The sequence below is a fragment of the Eublepharis macularius genome, chromosome 2 (genome assembly GCF_028583425.1).
Source record: "Eublepharis macularius isolate TG4126 chromosome 2, MPM_Emac_v1.0, whole genome shotgun sequence".
Lineage (NCBI taxonomy): Eukaryota > Metazoa > Chordata > Lepidosauria > Squamata > Eublepharidae > Eublepharis > Eublepharis macularius.
Window position 1 is genome coordinate 44352544 of NC_072791.1, and position 19205 is coordinate 44371748.

A 19205-nucleotide genomic window follows, 5' to 3' on the forward strand; every position below is an offset into this window, starting at 1 on the left:
GTAGGACGCTATATGCTGTAAATTTAACGGAAGAGATACCCATGTGACGACGGCCCAGGTGAGTGGGGTGGGGGGAAGGCTGGGAGTGGGAGCTCCTCTGCCCCCACTGGGGGACTGGCAACCATACCTTGCAGTCAAGTTCCCCTCCAGTCAACTGGGCCTGGCCCAGGGGCCAGCACCGCACAGAGTTTTTACAATGAGAAACTGCTGGGAGAGGAAAAGAGAGAAAGCTGAAGAGGGGAGCAGATAACAGGCCGATTCCGCACGGCTTACCTGAAGCCGGAACGTTGCGGAATGTGCCGGAAAAAACGCGGAAGATCACATTTTCTCGCATGAGTTTTGCACGACATCGCGCAAAACTCGCATGAGAAAATGCAATCTTCCGCGTTTTTTCTGGCATGTTCTGCAACATTCCGGCTTCAGGTAAGCCGTGCGGAATTGGCCTAGGTTGGCTGGTAGATGGGAAGGAGAGAAAGAAGCTGGAAAGGGAGAGAAGCTATGGCGGTTTTCAGAGAAGGGAAAGAGGAAATAGCATGAAGGGGGAATAAGTTGCCCTTTGCAGGTCCTCAAAACGAGAGAGTAGGTTGCATCAGTAGTGGGATTCCTTTATGTCAGGGAGCATTCAGTGAAATGAATCAGAAATCTATGTAAGAATAAATTAGTTGCAGAATCACTGTTGCTAGGAATACCAAGTCAAAAAAATGGGGACATACTATTACTCCCTGACCAGAGCTCTAAGAATGATCTTGAAATGAAGGGAAAAAATCAGGGAAGCAGCCCAAAGAGAAAATATTGTGCTAATGAGTGACTTCAATTAACTCTTGCTGCTGCAGCATAGTAGTTAAGTGGTTGGGTTGCAAATCAGCACTCGGCTGGTTTGAATCCCATTACTGTCATGAGCTCAGTAGGTGACACATAAAGAAGAGATTTTACTTCCTCTGATCGTTCCAGAACACAAGGCTGCTCAATAAAACTTACTGGCAGTGATCAAAAAGTATGATTTCACCCAACAAATAACTCATGTCATTCAGTGCCACAAGATGCAGTGATGGTCATCAATTGAGATGGCTTTCCCAAAGGGTTAGACAAAGACCGGCTAATAGCCAAGCTAAGTAAATGGAACTTCCATGTTTAAATTCTCCATTGTACAGATAAATAGAATCTCCATGGTATATTTTTAGCCTTTCACACCTTTTAATGCCAAATGCTGGTAACAGACAATGGGGACAGCTCTTGCTTTGTACCCTGCTTGTTAGATTTCATTCTTGCCCTACCTGTTGCGTTTCCAGAAGCATCTGAATGGCCACAGATGCTGGACTTTTGGACAGATCTAGCAGGACTCTTTTTCCATTCTTATGTTAATCATGTGCATATAAGGTATACCTTATTTCCCAACAGCGGTCTGCATCATTCACTTCCAAAACCAGTATGCATTCATTTTCATAACTTTGTCTTCCATTACAATATTAATGGGACTATCAGTAGCAAAGGACAAGGGAAGCATTTTTAATGTTTATCTGACAGTTGCAAATTTCACTTGAGGTTGTTTACTGGGATCTGATTGTTGGCAAAGAAGAGGAGGAGAGGCAGTAAGATGAATGGCATCACAGGGATACGAGATGTATTTACGGGCTTCTTGAATACCATCTAGGAGTAATAAAAAAAACCCTTCTCTTACCCCTCCTCTAGCCAGACTTCAGAAGTTTTAAGCTGGGTGAGAAATGAGGGATTGTTTTAATTAACTTCCATCTATTGCAGATGCCCTGTTCAAAGTGAATCATGTTGCCTTTATGTCTCAGACCATTAAAAATTACACACAGGTCTCTGTGTGTGATGTGTACACTCCACACACACACACTCCAGCACTCTCTCCTCAGCACTATTTTGCCCAAGAAATCATTTGGAGGATAGAAGGATGTCACTTCTGTTTTGCTATTAAGTATTATAATCATTGTTATTATTAGATGATCAGTTTTCTTTTTTTTTAAAAAAAAGTCCCCTGTTTACATGGACACATAGGTTGTGCTTTGCTCTTGTAGGACAAACTCTTTTGATCCTTGGGAAGTTGTATACGGACACCTCCTGCGAGGATTGTTCTTCACCATATTCATCCCTTGAATGTAGAGAAAGGGCTTGAGAGAACATTTGTGTTAGAATGGGTGACCTGAGGTGCAGAGAGACAGATAATGGCTTTCGTGTACGTTTCCCCAACATTTTTTCTCAGCATGATGGTCTCCTACCATGCAGGGAAGTCACTACGTACAGAGGGTGCCAGATGATATTTACATGCCTGAGAAAAGCGATGTGTGAGAAGATGCTGAGAGAAGGGTGGGAGGGGAGAGCACAAGCATGCAAAGAGGCCCAGAGCGAAAGAGGATTCCATGCATCACCACCTAGTAATGCCACTACTGTTAGTCAATTACTAGGGCTAATTAGGCTAATTACAGTCAGGTTCCTTCCAGTAGTTAGGTTAATTACACTTGGATTTTCCCTATGGTCACCCATTCCCCAAAGATGAGAGATCATCCGTTGCGGCATGGCATTACTTAAAGCCAAACTGGATCTGAAGCAAGACAAGTGCCTAATCCCCCTTACAATGATGTACAAAGAAAGCAGAAGTACAATTAGTATATGTTGGAAAGAGTGGCAATGTTCCAACATTGGCAAAAATTTTGAATCCAGATGTCTAACCTAAGATGTAGGAAGACATCTTATACAGAACATCCCATTAAGCTAGTTGGCTCAGTATGGTCAACTTTAGGTTTTTATTTATTGCTGCCTCTCTAAGAGAATGTGCATTAAACCGGTTGCTGAAACCAATAGTGTAAAAACCAATTCAGCAACAAAACAATAAGTAGCACATTAAAACTAAAGAGCACAACAATTCAAGGGCAAGAGGAAAAAACTCACTTCTCTTCAAAGGCACAGGGAAATAAGGCAATCTTTATTTAGCACCTGAGACGCAAAAGAAGAGGTGCCAAGTAGACAGCTGTAGGGAGAGAGTTCCATAAACAGGGGGCCACCACAGAGAAGGCTCTGGCCAGGCTGCTTTATTTCAGAAGGTAAGAGTACACAGGGCAAGTTCTCCATTGAGGAACTTAATAACTAGAAAAGGGGATTTTTGATTTAAAATATTTTCCCCACCTTCTCTCCACAAAAAGGGGCCTGTGGTGACTTACAAAAATGGATCATATAAAACATTTATAGCTAGTATAACACTGATAACCACAAAAACACCATCTCCCAACAAACTGTTTACCATGTAAGACAAACCAGACCATGCACCCTTCAGTGAAAATTCATCATCAAATCAATGTTCAAATTGCAGTTTTATCTGAAAACAGGTCTCAAACTCCAGAAATTCATGCAGAATACCTTTTCAAGCAGAGATACTTTAAAAGAGACACCAGAAGTTCAGTTTGGGGTCTCAGTGCACACAAGTACATTGCTCAATACACTGATATGTAATAGCTGCATATAGTCATCCTGCACTGTTTGTATTTACAAATATCTCTGCATGCTGAAGATAGGATGAGTTTGAAGCCAGGAAATATCCACAGTTCTTCCAGCGTATGTTGCAAAATGTATTCTTGGATGAGAGAACCTTTAAGGTAAGACATCTGTTTTTTCTGCAGGCCCTCTTTTTCTTTCTTGCTTTGCCTGCGTTGCATAGTTCTCTTGGCTCAAAAGATGGAAGTTATCAGTAGTTGCTTGCTAATGAGCATTGTATATCTGCACACACATTCCCTAGTGAAGCCCCTTAGCTAATAGCTTGCATCTTATGAATGAATTCTGTGTGTGCTTGATAGTCTCTGCCATGTCTCAGCACTTCCTCTTCTGTTGAAACTTCTGTCTGCACCAGATCAATGGTTTTCAGGGAACCCTTGCACAAATTGACATTTTAGAAGAATAGGAAGTGATGTCTGTGCCAGAGACGTAGACATCCTTGCATAGGGGCTCTTTATCCCAGTTTGGCTTTCTCTTGTCCTGTAGGGTTCTGCTGTGGCAAAATTTGATACCTGAGCATCATGGAAGGTACAAAAAGCCAAACTGGCTTCTGAAGGCAAACTGATTTTTTAAAAAGGTTTCACTCTCCTTCAGGATAAAGCACAAGAACAACAAAAATTGGATCAAAACAGGTTTTAGAAAACCTGGGTTAAGGCTGTCTTGACTGTGGGAAGATAGCATTTTATCCATAAAGCTTGTGAAACCGTTTAAAAAATCTGCTTGCCTTCAGAAGCCAAAGCAGGGCCGATTCCAGATGGCTAACGTTCACGTGGAACGTCGCGCCTCGTTGCGGGGAAAATGCGAAATATCGTGTTTCCTCGCTCGAGTTTTGCGCGTTGTCATGCGACGTTGCGCAAAACTCGCGCGAGGAAACGCGATATTTCGCATTTTCCCCGCAACGAGGCACGACGTTCCGCGTGAACGTTAGCCATCTGGAATCGGCTCAGGTTAAAGAGCCCATATGAAAGAGACCTGAGTAGCACTCAGAGAGCCAATTTGGTGTCGTGGTTAAGAGCGGTAGAACTCTAACTGGGTTTGATTCCCCACTCCTCCACTTGAAGCCAGCTGGGTGATCTTGGGTCAGTCACAGCTCTCTCGGAGCCCCACCCACCTCACAGAGTGCCTGTTGTGGGGAGAGAAAGGGAAGGTGATTGTACTCCCAGACTCCTTTGGGTAGTGAAGGGCAAGATATAAAACCAACTCTTCTTCTTCTCTTCTTCTTCATAGAACTTGTTACAAGAAATCACATCACCGCTATCATGAAGGTTAAATCTATCAGTGGCCATTAGCCATGATAGCTAAATGGAGCTTTCATATATAGAGGCAGTATACCTGATGCTGAAAGAAGAGCAAGGGAAGGAGGCCATGCCTTCTTGATATGTTTCAAAGGCATATAGCAGCAATGGTTGTTGTGGGTTTTCCGGGCTGTATTGCCGTGGTCTTGGCATTGTAGTTCCTGACGTTTCGCCAGCAGCTGTGGCTGGCATCTTTAGAGGTGTAGCACCAAAAGACAGAGATCCATCTGTGAAAGCCTTCGACAATGCATATAGCAGCCTTTGTATTGATTTACACTGTGCAATATGGCTTGATTCTCAATGAGAAAGGCAGACTATAAATAACATAAATAAGTAACTGGCCACTATGGAGACCGAAAGATGGATGTAATGGACATTGGCCTGATCCAGACCTGTACTTTCCATGACGCTCAGGTATCAAAATCTGCCACAGCAGAACCCTAGCACTACAGGACAAGAGAAAGAACAAAAATTAAGGGGAAAAAAACCTTCCCCAGTGGCCTTTAACAATCTCATTCACTGTGGAATTTCTCTGCTGGGACATCTTGCAGTTGCACGTGATGAGCCACTGATCCATTCTGAAAACGATTGTGGAAAGAAAAGGGAAGAAATTTTGGAGCATGTTGAAGTTTTGGCATAAATCAGTGGCTTCATTCTCCCGTCTGGTTGGCTGGAAAGTAAATGTATGCCTGCTTCCTGGTGATCCTCCACATGATAGCCTCTTTGGAATTCTGCAGAACGGTCTTCTGTCCATGTGTAACAAATGACGGCCATAAAGGAAAGCGATCAGAGTGCCGATAGAGCAGGAGGCATTTGTTTATATTCTTATACTATGTATCTGATTGAATAGAAATTATCACTTAAAATTGACAAATGGAGAGGTATGCAGTAGAGATTCCAGATTCAGCTAGGGCTAAGCTAGCTGCAAACTTTTTTTTCTTTAATCCCCCAAAAGATGTCCCTACAGAATTCAAGGCTGATGCAGTTTAATGTTGGGGAAGGGCTACGGGTCTCTCTACAAGCAATAATCACCAGGTCCCAGAAAAACTACCGTCAAATCATTCTGTAGCTTTTCACCAAATACTCCCAGTGCTTAGAAACACACAGCTTCTTATGAAGACTGGAAAACTTATAAAAACAAAGCTGAGATTGTCAGGAAGATAGATTCTGCATCAGATTTATTTATTATTATAGTTTATTTACTTGATACATCTGACGAAGAAAGCTGTGGCTCTCGAAAGCTTATGCTACAATAAAGTTGGTTAGTCTTAAAGGTGCTACTGGACTCTTTACTATTTTGCTACTACAGACTAACACAGCTAACTCCTCTAGATCTATTTACATTATTGATATTGTTTATTTTACTTTATTTATAGTCTTTCTCACTGAGGCTCAAGGTGGATTACAAAATACAAAAATGATGCAATAAAACCAGTATAGGACACACCATAAACCATGAAAGAAGAGGATTACAAAAATTAGAAAACAAGTTAATACATATAATGAACAGTGCAGTAAACCACAATACAGGACATATGCAAAATATACAAATTTGCAAAATGGACCATTCCATGAAATCATGAAACAGAGATCAAAGATTAGTGTCTGCTAGATTTGTCCTTCAAAATGTTTTTCATACAATTGTATATATCTTGTCTGATAAGCTGCCACAGTTATGCTGAGCCAATCATGTGTTGGCATAGAAACGTCAGTTCCCCAAGGCCTCCTTCTGAAAGGGCTGCGTCAGTCAGTCTACAGCAACCTTCATGTACAAAACTTCGGTGTGCCAATAAAATTAAGGGTTTATAACTCCCTGAGGTCAGTGAGAGTTAGAGCACCTAAACTGCTGCGTAAAAGCAGTAATGTACTTACATGGAAGTCTGTACTGCTGGCATATTTTGAAAACCAGGGGGATTTTCAAGGTCTGTTTGAATGGGCATTAAAACAGAATAAGCTATGGCCTGTTTTAGTTTACGCAACTAGAAACTAAACTAGGTGGTCATTTCCCAGTAGAATGTGGATTCTACTGGGTACGATCCTGATTCTCTCTCTTTTTGCCATCCTCCAGGTAGGGCCTGAAGATTTCCTGGAAGTACAACTGATCTCCAGACCACAGAGAACAGTTTCCCAAGAGGAAATGCCTGCTTTGGAAGATGGATTCTGTGGCATTCTACCACCATGGAAGTCCTTTCCCTCTCCAAACCTCTCCAGGCAACACCCCTAAACCTCCAGAAATTTCCCAATGAAAGTTCCCAACCCTATTCTCTCTTTGCTGGTCTAGAAGAGAAGGGTTTTATAGTGGCCCAGAGAAAATGACTGCTACTGTGTCTGGACTGGCAAAAAATTTAAAAAGGCGTACCTTGATCTACATCTTTTTAGCTTTGCTAACAAAAATAGCACACATTTTTATCTGAGAAACTTTTCTGGTATACTTGGATCTCTCCGGGACTTTATTTTTCTCCATCAGTACTTTGTAGGATTTAGACTAAGAAAACAGTGTGAGAAAAGGGTTAATCTCATACACCAGTGTTGCTTTTCCAGTCAAAGTTTGAGACCCTGAGCCTGCAGAAATGTTGGGAGAGCCAGTCACAGAATTGCCATATAATAGTTGCTTCCACATGAGTTGGCTAGTATGAAATTGCTATGATTCATTCACTCCATTCTAATGAAGAATCCAGTTGATGATACGTATTAATTTAATAAGAGGAGAACCAGGATAGTAATTTTCTACAATAAATACATCTATTGAATTCCAGTGATTTACCCATTGTACTCCTGTCATTTTCATGCCTAATTTATGGTGATTTCTTAAACATAAAACTTTTGTAGAACCTAGGAATTCAGTGAGGACAGACAAAGCATCATTAAGGTTTTTCAGAGGTGAGCTATGTCCCTTTAATTTTTCTTTCTGCTTAATTAATTAGTCCTTGGGTTCTCCTGCACCTAGCCTTAGTGTTCACGAATCAGTTATTAATTATCAGTTATGTATTTGCATTTATTTTATTTGTAAAAAGTTCAGCTTTTGACTTCTTAGCAAATCAATCCCATTTTTAGTTTTTTTAATAAAAAATCTCATTATAGCATTATTTCAACCTTCCAGGCCATCCTGTTGCCAATCTAAAAGTTACCATTCTCCTGCAAAAGAACCTCAGAAGGAGAATTCAGTGTGAAAGCACTGAAAATTAGAATTCATGAATATGACACTATCTTCCTTCCCCTTCCGCAGCTGAACAACAACAACAACAACAACTTTTTGGTAGCTCTATAGGTACTCACTATCTTTATCTTAGGAAAACTTGGGACTTACCCACTATAGGTGTTAAACTGCCTGCTACTGAAAGGCCTCTGTACTTTGCTTGATTAGACTTGAATAGTAAATAATTAAATTTTATTGTGTATTTTCTGCATTTCACTGTTTCTTGTCTATTTCTTTCATACCTTCTGCATAAAAGATCTACGTAGTCAGGTGCCAGGGCACTGCTCTGAAGAACTGGTCTGTAGTCCACAATATGCTGGGATAAAATGTTGTTAAGTCTTTAAAATGCCACTAAATTCCTGTTTACTTTTAAAATAATAAACCACATAAAAAGGAGGGATAGGATTTGGGAGCACAACTGATGCTTTCTGAATATCCTGGCAAGAGAAGTTTAATAAGCAGAGCACATTAACCCTTTACAAAGAAATATGGAAGAACTGTTGAACTGCTATTCAATGTATTATGTTCCCACTTGCTTTCTAACCTATTTTGTTCCCATTTTGGCAATAGCAAAGATTTCCTGAATGAACTCAACACCTTTCACTTTCAACATCAATGACTGAGAAAATCACTGAAAGTGATGCCAATCGACTTAATGTGCTTCTGCTAGAGTGGAGCCACTGAATGAGTAGCAGGTAGCCAGAAAAGCTGCCAAACCTCCAGAAAGAACTACAGTGAATCTATTGGCTGTAGTATTGTTTGTTTCTTAGACAAATCGGCCTCAGATTGGCCTGGTACAGTGCTTTTCTAGTATAAGGTCCCCATTTTCTGTGCCCTCTCTGTGAACCCCCAAATGCCCCCTGCTGTTTTCCCCTCTACCTTGAGGCTATCTGAAAAGCTGCCTCTTCCATACATCCTCAACAGATCATGCAATGTTCCACCCGGAACTATTCCATACTGGCGCTGAGCCCAAAAGCATTTTTGCAAACATTTCGGCAGTATTAAAAAGTCTCTTTTGCTTCTTTTTGGTTGATTCTTTGATTTTTGCCTTGAAAGGGGGCACATTTAATCCAAGCAGACTGAGGGCAATCAGTGACCTGACTGGCCAAGATCTCCCCTATGATGGACACAGTTGGCTTCTTGGGCCTCAGTTTCATCTCCAAGCAACCCTGCATGATTGGCTATATAGTATCATAATATAAACGTTTTCACCAGGTAGGCTTGCATCACTCTAGCCAAGTGATCAAATAAGGAGAGAAAAAGGGTGCCAAACAATGACTAGAGTAAGCAAAAATGAGAGGGGGGGGGGGGAGAAGGAGGATGAAATATGCTCCTAACCTCTATTTTGTGCCACAAATCTAAACAGTGGAGACCTATTTAAACTAAAGCTCTTTAGGACTGTGGAATCAGCATAGGCAACAGAAAGGAAATACAGTTCCTAAAAGCTGTCCTGTTGCCATTGTTAACACGATGACTGCCATAGGGAAGGTTATGTCTTTTCACTCCCAGCTGAACTACTTTTAGAACACGCCTGGTTTCCTCTTCAGACAGGAGAACAACCTTTGAGTTCATTGTCATTATTTCTTTTACTTCATTTATACCCCACATTTCTCCCCAGTGGGGACCCATCGTGGCTTACATCATTCTCCTCTCCTCCAAGTTCTACTCGCAACAACCCTGTGAGGTAGGTTATGTCGGAAGTGTGCGACTGGCCCAAAATCACCCAGCAAGCTTCCATGGCAGAGTGGGATTCGAACCTGAGTCTCCCCGATCCTAGTCCAACACTCTACCCATGGCATCACACCTGCTCCCATTGGGAACTGAGAGGTTTCGCTGTGCCCACTGTAGGGCACTATGTTTTATTAGTTATATTGCACCTATCACTATACCAGGAGCATATCTGGGGAAGTGCAGGCACTGTTTTCCCTCAGTACAGCATCATACTGATCATGGGACTCCAGCAGTGCTGACTGTGAAATGTATACTGGTCCCTTTCAAGCTTACAAGAAAGGTACTTCTGCATGTGCTGAATGACACTACATATCTAGACTGTGTGCAACTGTTACCTGAATTGCTCTACATGTGGGGACCCTGTAATAAGCAATGGCATCCCCTTGCTGGCTCAGAAGAAACATGTGATTTTTGCCTTGAAAGGGGGCACATTTAATCCAAGCAGACTGAGGGCAATCAGTGACCTGACTGGCCAAGATCTCCCCTATGATGGACACAGTTGGCTTCTTGGGCCTCAGTTTCAAAATGTTGGTGACCTGTCTATACCAAGGTCCAGATCCAGCCCAGAACTCAGAATAATAAGGGGGAAATAAGCACTCTTAAAATGAAAAGGGTTTTTATTGAGAAAACAGAAGCCAAATTAAACAACTATTTCAAGAAATGAAAGAGAGGGAGATAGTGAAGGATTGCAAAGCAGCAAACTGAAAAAAACATTTCACTAACAGCTACCTGTCTATAAGGGAAAACAAAAGGGGGGGGGTACAACCTGCCCTGTAGATTGTGGAAATCCTGTAGAGTCCTGCTGTGAAGAGCAGAAGAGTGGGGTGTACTGACAGAGACCAGCTTATGTCTCCAAGGAACCTGTGCCACAGAGAGGCAGTAGCTGGAAAATCTGCTGCAAAGTATTGGAGAAATAGTAGGGGCAATATTTATGGCCCAGATGGCCCAGATGTTCATGATCTGGAATGTGCTGGTCATAAGGTGGGGCAATGATAAGTGAAAAAAGACTGGACATGACAGATGACTGTCCCTGGGAAGATGATGGGTATATGGATATGGCTAATCACTAGACCCTGCCCTGCATTAAGGCTATCAGAAAACCTACTTCTGGAGAATCATCCAAGTTTAAAATGGGGAAACTGATACTGAAAAGGGGAGTTTTTCTGGTTTGCATAAAAGTTAAAAATGCTTCCTGGAGGAGGTTGGGAGAAACACCTAAAGGGGGGGGGGGCGTGAATAAAGGCAAGAGTCTTCCTGTACAGTCACTAAGATATGAGGAGGAACTAGCTGGAGTCAGTCCATCGCTTATTGTCTTGGAGACCTGGGTCATTCATTAGGGTCAGATTATTCAGGGAGGAGGCTCCAAAGTCCTTGAGGATGGAGAATGGCCCTCCAGTTTAATCAGCCTGAGGAGGGCTCTAGGGAGCAGCAGATCCGCATTCCATTGCTGCTTAAGGACTCACTGTGGCTTCATCGGCCTCAGCCGGCTTGCTGCTGCTTAATGGGTTAGCTTAACTTCAGCAAGGCACAGATTCCATTTTCTAGCCCTAAGCCCATGTTAGAACCAAATGGAAGGCCCAAAAAAGCCCGCCCCAAAGGTAAGGGTCTGGGGGCTACAGAACTAGCACCAATGCACCAGCATATCCCCCTGTAGCAACTCAAGATAGTAGTTAGGAATTAAAGATCGTAGGATATTGGTTCAGCTCAGCATCCAAGACTCTTAGCTAGGAGTTCCCAACCATGCTGAACCTGTGGGCACTTTTGAATTTTGAGATCAGATGTTGGGTGCCACAGCAAAATGGCAGCCATGGGTGAGGAGGGGATAAAATGGCTGCTGGGGAGACCAATCCCAAAATGTTGGGAGCTTCCACAAAATATTAGCATGTTTCAAATAAAAGCTTCCTCCTATGATAGAAGCAGCTGCTTATGGTGCTTTTTGCAGACATAAAGGTGATGTCTCCTGAGCTCTTCTAAAGAACCTTCTGTCTCAATAACGAGGAGGAAAGCCAGGATGGGCTCCTACCTTTGGGAAAGATCTAGTGGCCTTATGAAGCAAATGGGCAGGCGCCATCAACCTGCCCCCTCATTTGGGTGGTGATCACTGCTCTTTGTAATTAACCATAAAGGAACCAGGAACTGAAGACACTATAAAACTGTGATAGAGCTTTGTATTATTTCTGAAACCCAGGACCAATCTGATTATAAGGCTGTCTGGAATGACCTCTGTATAAGCAACTACAAAATTAATAGCTGGTTCATTTGACACCATTCTACCACATTGTCTCTTTTTTTGTATTTTCTTCTTATCCTAGCTTCTTCCAGATTTCCTTATATTTGGTTTACCCCCAAGTCTTTTGGGCATTAAGTTAATTGTGTATCATTTCTCTTTGTCTCTTTAAAGACTGATTATATCCTTTCTAACTGCCTCCCCCCCCCCTTCTTTGGCCTCTTTTGCTTTCCTCTTAGTACTCATTGCAATGTTCTAGCTGCAGAGCACCTAAAATGTAAGTTCCTAGGCTTGCAGTTTTGGCATAAGGCCATCCCCTCCCCAAAGAGTGTGCCAGCCAAGAGCATCGGGAATCAGCCAAAAGGACGGCAATAAAAATAATAGAGCTGGCACCATCTCTCCCTCCTCTTGCTCTGCCAGGGCTCCCTGAACACCGTTTATTCATTGTTGTTAACAGGGATAGGGTCTCTTGATCCCACTGCAGTGCTTGGAAAACGTTCCCTCTCTGTGATGTTAGGCTTTTATCTCACTCGTGAGCAATTGCCTCCTTCTGTCACGAGTTTCTTTGTTAATCGCAGTGAGCTCCAAGAAGCTTCCCTTATTATTTTTCCTTTCTGGGGGAGGAGGATCGTACAATTTCACAAATTTTCTGCCCTCAATCTCTTGCCCAAAGTTCCAGCGATGGTGGGCTGAACAGACTTCTTTCTGTAGAGCACCAAACCTCCATTTTTACTTGATATAGGACTTCAGTGGAATATGATGGGGAGATACTCAGTGAGTTACTGTGGCAGAGTGGTCATGTCATACTAGGACTGGGAAGATGCTCATGCAAGTTAAAATCTCCCTCAGTAATGAAGCTCAGTGGGTGATCTTGGGCCAGTCTTTCTCTCTCAGCCTAACTTACCTCACAGGACTGCAATAAGGATAAGGGGCATGCATACTACTCTGTACTCCCTGGAAGAATGGTGAGATAAAAATGTGATACCCATTTTGCCCACAGTACCCGTGCCCTGATTCTTTTGACACCCTTAAGAGTAGAAAGTTAGAAACATTATTTTTCTTTGAAAAAGAAAAACAAAGGTGCGTTTGTTTATTAATTAATTAAAAAAACAAAATGAAAAAGTGCCATTTATTATTGTTGTGAGTATAATACGGATAGAAAAAATATTTTTAAAAATTAATCTAATGTTTCTATCCCTCCCTTCCCAAAAATTCAAAGCAGCTAACAATAAAAATAAAAAGAACAACTTTCACTAAAGATTTAAACAACAAAATTAAGAACCCAGACCAGTTTTCAGCAAAAATAAAACACACTGGATATCAGTATGCATGTGTGTGTGTGTATAATATTGAACAATTAATGTACAATATTAATAGAAATGTTTCTGAAACAAAATAGAAAATAGTCCAGTAGCACCTTTAGGACTAACCAACTTTACTGTAGCATAAGCTTTCGAGAACCACAGTTTTCTTCGTCAGATGCAAGAACTGTGGTTCTCGAAAGCTTATGCTACAATAAAGTTGGTTAGTCTTAAAGGTGCTATTGGACTCTTTTTTTATTTTGCTACTGCAGACTAACACGGCTAACTCCTCTGTTTCTGAGGCTTTCTAACAGAAGGAGGGGCCCCAGTGTCCAACTTCTAGCAAGTCATTCCATATTTGGGGGACACTGCATGAGAAAGCCAGTCTCCTGGTAAATGCCAGAAAGACTTCAGAAGAGGATGACGCAATAACCAGATACTGATGGGCAGATCTATTCTGGTGATTGTCTGGTTTAGAGAGTTCAAGCATAATTCAGATTCAGAGGGTGGGGAAGAGAATCAGCAGATAATGAAGGTGTCAGGGAACCTTTCCAATCAGACAATCAAACTGGTCTTGCAACAGAAGAGATTTTTCCGGATATATGTTTTTTCTTGATGTTTGCACTATATTATATCAGCAGCAGCTGGGATATTTTATTCCTTCTTTATCAGGAATGGGTCCTGTTTGCCTAAGCTATTGCTTTTGTTTTGGGTGGGTTTTTTAAAAATATATTTAGATATTTAGGTAGAATTAGGGTCTAGGACTCCCACACTCCACGTAGGGCTGGGAGATCTCCCAGAATTTCAAATGATCTCCTAACTACAGAGGTCAGTATCCCTGGAGAAAACCGCAGCTTTGGAAGGCAGACTCTATGGCATTCCTTTTGAGCAACTTCCCCTCCCCAAACTCCAAAGACCCAAGGTTCCTCCCCTCAAACTCCAAGGTGTGTGTCTTCTCCATTCCTTTGGGTCTGTACTACCATAGTTCAACTGCCATCACAACAACCCTTTGAAGCAGATCAGACTGAGAGCAACCCGCCCAAGGTCACCCACTGAGCATTATAGCCCGTATAAATGTTGCTCTCACCCCTCCGTCATTTTAATCCAAATAATCTAACCATCACAGAATATGTTCAATTTTAAGATGATGAATTACAGCAAGTCATCAGGTAAGGGGAGAGACTGAGGTGGATCAGCTGCCTCGTGGAATTTTTACGGCTCAACCCTGAACTCTGACAAGTTTTCCTGGTTCCTTATAAATATGGAGCGCCACCCACTAGACATCACTCTCCCGTTTCCTGATCTCTCCTCCCCCTTTGCTCTGCCACCTTCCTTCTTTCACCTCCTCGGCTCCGCTTTGCCCCCTGCAGTCCAGGCGCAAGCAAGTTCTAAGCCGAGGAAGCTCTCGCGCAATACGTCCAGGTGGATGCCTCTTCCCCCAGCCCTGCCTGCCTGCCTCCCCCCTCCTGTCCATACAAGATTGATAATGAAACCGATACCTTTCGCCAGCGTAATTTTCATATTTAATGAGCGTGACTCAGAAACTATTACATTAATTAGTCAAATCCCACAAACCGTTAATAGTGCATGCTGTAATTAATATTGTATTCAATTAAAAGCTGACCCATTTCAGGTGCCTTCCTCCGCTTTCGGGGAAGGGCCTCTCTGGAAGCGGCGCGCGTCGGCAGGCCCGAGGCCCGGCGCTTCCCTTTCCCGGCAGCGGGCGAGGGAGGGCCCCGGCGCCGCCGCCGCCGTTTTGCTCCTGTAGTTCTTTTCTGCGGGAACATATGCTGCGTCCCTTCCCTCCCCGGCGCCGAGCGCGGCTGCTCGTGCTATACAGACAACCTGCTTGCTGTGATTTATGGGGTAGCCCTGCACGGGGCTCATAGACTGGAAAATTTCCAGTTTACACAAGAATTCCCTGAAAAATGAGCTTGGCTAATTTATTTCTTTCATTAACGAGTTCTAACTGTGAGATAATCTTTCTAGAGCTCCTTCTCCCCCTTCCTTCGCAAAGCGAAGCCCCTCTGGAGCTAGCCTCCCTCTGCCCCCGGCGCACCACCAGGCGCCTGGCAGGTAGTTTACAACCCAAACCTTGGCTGTGAGTGGGGAACTTTCCGTGCAAACGAGGATGCCACGACGGACGGGGAGGGTCCATCCCGGTCACAGTTCCCCGCTGGAATGGGAGCGTTATTACTGGCGCTTCGGGAGTTTCCTGGGCTTAGAGGCTGAGAGTGAGACAAGAACCCCTTCCCCTTGGCCAGGAAGACGGCCTTAGCCACCTTTCAGTCACAGGCCTTATGGAGAGAATAATACTCGCTTACAGGACTGGGTTCTAAGCTTGTGTGTTAAGTGCTTTCAGTACCCCAAAGGCGCTATGTAAATTTATTATTGTTAATGTATGGGGATTCTCCTTACCTTTAGAAAGGGTTCGAAACACCATGCTAATCTTTCTATGCTAATAATATGTATATACCCTATCCAGATTGGTTTACCAACAAACCTGGAGAAAAATGTCCTACGCGTTTCATAATAATAATAATAATAACATTCAATTTATATACCGCCCTTCAGGACAACTTAATGCCCACTCAGAGTGGTTTACAAAGTGTTATTATTACCCCCACAACAATCACCCTGTGAGGTGGGTAGGGCTGTGAGAGCTCCGGAGAACTGTGACTCACCCAAGGTCACCCAGCTGGCTTCGTGGAGGAGTGGGGAATCAAACCCAGCTCTCCAGATTAGAGTCCTGTGCTTTTAACCACTACACCAAACTGGCAGAGGGGCCTACTATGAGGAAACGAGCAACTGAAGCTGCCTTTCCCATAGGGAACAGAGTGGAGTTGTATTCTGTTGCTCCAGAGGGTCAGAAGCAATAGATTTAAAATCAAACCACATTAAATTAAACCAAAAGAGTATTCGGCTAAACATTAGGAAGCACTTCCTGACCGTTAGAGTGGTTTCTCAATGGAATAGGCTTCTTCAGGAGGTGGTGGGCTCTCCTTCGGAGGATTTAAGCAGAGGCTAGATGTCCAGCTGCCAGCAGTGCTGATTCTATAGATAGATCGTGAGATGGAGAACAGGAAGGGATGAGCCAGTGCTCGGCTCCCATGGCCCTTTCTGATGCACCCAGAGCAATGCCGATTACCACTTTGGGGTCAGGAAGGAATTTTCCTTCAGGCCAGATTAACCAGGAGCTTGGGTTTTTTTTGCCTACCTCCAGGCATTGAGTCTAACAGAATTTATTTCAGCATAAGCTTTCATTAGAGCATATTTGATTAGATGTAGCAGAGATATTTAAGTATAACAACAGAAAGGTTGGAGTGGGGAGATTCTACAATAGGCCAGTTGGAAACAATAACCAATGAATGAGAATTCTGAGTGAGAAAGGGCCAGTCTTAACTTCTGGTAAATGAGCAGAGTAGAATAAGCCTAGAATGAGACCTAATTAAGGAAGGTCCTGTGTGAAACATGAGAAGCAGAACTAATTGGCAACTGTAAAAGGGGTTATGCTGAGTGCAGAGACCCAAGACCTTATCCAAGCCTAGGGGAGAGATAGTTTTATGCATGTCTGCATATGCAGCTCATAACATAGAATCTGATATCTGTCAAGGAACTGGTTTTGGAAGGAAGAAGCAAGTGTCAATCAGAGATACATCCAGTGAAGGATCACCATTCAAGCTTTCCAGCATTCAGCAATTGAAGGCTGAGTATCCAATATGCCTTGTTTGGTGTAGTGGTTAACAGCGTGGGACTCTAATCTGGGTTTCATTCCCCACTCCTCCACTTGAAGCCAGCTGGGTGACCTTGGGCTAGTCACAGCTCTCTGGAGCTCTCTCAGCCCCACCCTGCTCACTGGGTGTTTGTTGTGGGGATAATAACATACTTTGTAAACTGCTCTGAGTGGGTGTTAAGTTGTCCTGAAGGACGGTATATAAATCTATTCTTCTTGTTGTTATTGTTGTTGTTATTATTATTTTGTATACCACATGGTTATTTCTCACACCCGTGCTCTGTTCAGTCTTTCCATTCCCATGTTGTACTTCACCTTACCAAAAAAATCCAAATTTGAAAACCTGTAATAAGTTGCTGCGAATGACCATGAGGTGTACTTAGATGTGTAGACTTCTACATCCCCAGTTCTCATAGTTCTTTCAACATGTAGCAGCTTCAGCTTTCAGTCAGCCGGTGGTGACAAGCCAGTTCTAGCTGACTGAAGATTGTGGCTGCGAGTGGATAGGGGGGAAATCCTATTGAATTTTTTTCTGTGTTGAAAAGTATATAATTTTAGTAAATATATCAACAGTATTAAAATGTTGTTGATCGTGGCTGTTTCCACACCAGGGTGATTTTCTATTGTGTCTGATTGTTGACTTGATCCTATGTGAAAGTGCCCTTTCAATGGAGATTCCAGACAGCCGAGGATAATCCGTTTTGTCTCCATTTTTAGCAGGGGTTTCCCTTTCACACCAGAAGAGCGTTGAAGCCCCCCACCATGTGCCCACATGACCCTCAAAACTATTTGTCCACCCTGTTTTAATGTTTTTAATTTTGAGGAGCATGAATAATGCAGTGCTGCATAAAAATAACACAATACCTTTAAAAGATTTTTTTAAAACCTCCATGTATCTGCAGATACCTCCAGTAATCCCCTCTCATCTCCCTAAGAGGCAAGCTGAGCTGTGGGTTGTTCTCTTTCATTTTTTAAGAAAACTAGCATGAGTAATGCTGGATAGGAACAATGCAATACCTTTAACAACCTTTTAAAAAAGCCTCATATCTGCAGAGTCTCTGACAATCCCATCCCTTCTGTCTAAAAGGCAGGCCATCCTCTTTTGTTATGTTAATTGTTACTGGAGACTGGCTCCTTAAGGTCATCAGCAAATGAAAAGAGTAGCTGACTAGCACTTCACCAAAGTCCTGCAACTGCTCTGTTTCCCCTTTAGACACAAGAAACTGCTCATGCTGATAGCATCCTGCCCAGAAAATGCTGGGTTTTTTACAGGTTTAAAATAAAGCTTTTTTTGTGTGTGTAAGGAACGGGCTGTTAATGGTCTGTGCACAAAGAGAGGACAATGTCATGTCGTCGAAACGAGAGAGGAAGGAAAACACCAGTTGGGTGGCTGAAACGTGGAAAATCCTTGGTGAGGAAGTAGCCCATATGTGATATGGGCTTACTGGGTCAATACAATGGAACAGCTGGACTAAGAAAAAGAACACAAGGAAAATATTAATCACAGATTGGAGCTGCCAGTTTGGGCTTGCATTGTTTTGCTGCACAGGTCATGTCCATTACATCGTAGGAGGGAGCCCGGCTGCCATTTGACTCCTTGGAGGCTGCCTCAGATGCTTCATATCTCCATAGACATCCTTCGGTTGAATAATTTGGGTGTGCTATTCATCAACCGCTCTCCAACAATAGTTCCTCTCTCCTCCCCATTCGGCTAATTCTCTATGGTTTCCAATAGGGATGAAACCAAATTTTGAAAGCTGTCTGGTTTGATTTGAATATGCCCCTTTCAATTTTGTGTCCCTCTTGTGAGAAAGAAACTCCTGTCTTTATTTCTTATCCAGTTTATTCATGTCAAAAGGAATGCTATTTCAGCTTTGTTTTTGTATCAATTGCATGTAAATGACACACAGCACATAAATGGTGTGTACATATAAATGGCACAAATGTAAAATAAACAATAATGGAAATGAGGCAAACCAAAAACCAACAGCATATGACCTGGGTGTCCCAGGCTTTCCCAATCTCATCAGATCTTGGAAACTAAGCAGAGTAGGCCCTGGTTAGTAGAGATGGGCACAAAACGAACCATGGAACAAAATTCTGTACGGAATGGCTGGTTCGTTTGCACCAAAACACACGTTCCATGGGAACGCGTGTTTACGGAACAAATGAATTTTTCCAGCCGTTCCATGGCCGGGTTTGGAGTTGCACAGAT